Here is a 1,760-nt window from a genome sequence, read left to right on the forward strand (position 1 = left end):
CTCCCTTTTGACATCATCTTTCTCAATGTCTTACATTTTGATAGGATTCGTCTTCCTCTATAGAAAAGGGAGACAATCATCCTCTGATTCACACCTTCTTTGTTTACATCTACACACCCAAAAAAAAAAAGAAAAAAAAACACGTCCATGATGAAGTCATCCTATTATATTATGTGTCAGTGACTGATGGATCTAAATGCAAATTACGTTGAGGGTAGCTGGTTGTTTTGCTACCTTAGTATGTTGAGGAAGCCAAGTGTTTTTGAACTGAGATGATCTCAACACTTTTCTCAGCGTTCCTCTATAAAATATCCTCTGCATAATCCAAATGTTATTTGCCAAACAAAGAGCAAAAATGATTGAAAAGAGGATATACTTTTCTAACGATTTGCAGCCTCCTTCTTCATACTGATTGGAAAAACAGATTAAAGGCTCTAGAATAAAGAGTTACATCTCATCGTATCAACAAACCCCTAAAACATTATCTTCTGGAGGTTCCACCACCGTTAACAAACGTAAAAGTAAAAATGCCAACCACCCTTAGCCACCTCCACGCAGTGTCTCATCCTCCTCTTTAAGCACAGATGATTTCATGGAAAATCCACCCAAGATAATGTATAGAGAATATGATTAGAAGAGTTAAATCATCACAAAGCCTCGTCTTTGAACGTAGATGAAAATCAAAATATATACTGAAGAACGTACTAAGAGAGACGAAGAAGAAACTCATCAGGAAGAAGAAGGCTTCGTGCTCTTCTCCTTGGAATCAGAAGATCCTTACTTTGATTTGAAGAAATCCATGGAAAAGATGGAGAAGTCGTCGCCGTTGATGAACAGGTGGAGAAGCAAGTCAGAGGGGATCGGTTCCCCCGTGTCGAAGTAGAAAACGGTGATGTGGTTGTCAATGTGGAGATGAGCGGCGAAGATGAAGCTCTTGAGATATTTTGCGAGTCCTTGCCGATTGCCGGCAGTAGAGAGGAGATGATCTCCGGCGAAAGAGTTTTGTGTTTTGATCAAATAAGGACAGGAGCGGAGAGAGTGCGTGACTGAGGTATCCACCGTCGGGTGCTTCGGTTATCCATTACTCCGCTGAGCCAGAACTGTTAGCTTTTAACCTAACGATTGGAGATCTAGAATCTGAAAAGGCAAACATTATGTTCAAAGCATACACAAATAATACATTGGTCAAAAGTAACGTCGAAAGCAGAAATATTTATTATCTAAATAGGGCCTGCTAAATGAATACCTGTCGACGTGAACACTTTTAAGGGTAGCAAAACTCTCCAACGAAACCAAAAGCTCAAATGTGAATCAATGCCTTCTCAACAAAACAAAATAATGGGATAGTTTGCCCTATTTGATGAGGTGGCAAGAAGAGAAAAGAATAATCTTCTTCTTTGTATTATAAGATATGTAATTTAGCTACGTTAGATCATCAAATATTTACCAGAATTCATTTTCAATCTTCGGTAGAAATAAATCAAAGATCAGAATATATGTTCTGCTCTGCGAACCGTGTAGGGATTTATGCTAGTGTGAATTTATTTACAAACAATTGAAATGGTAAATTCGCAACTTTGTGCACCTTACGTCATGTTCTCTTGATACCCAAATTATTAAATGAGTTCTACTGGTAGTTGTACTAGTGGAACTTTTAAAGTGCAGTCATTCAATTAAAACTCACCGACTCTCCAATGCTAATACTAGAGAAAGGAACCTATGAACTGTGCGGTTATTTGTAGCGCATAAAATACATAAAA

This window comes from Brassica oleracea, unplaced genomic scaffold, assembly GCF_000695525.1.
Source record: "Brassica oleracea var. oleracea cultivar TO1000 unplaced genomic scaffold, BOL UnpScaffold01055, whole genome shotgun sequence".
NCBI lineage: Eukaryota > Viridiplantae > Streptophyta > Magnoliopsida > Brassicales > Brassicaceae > Brassica > Brassica oleracea.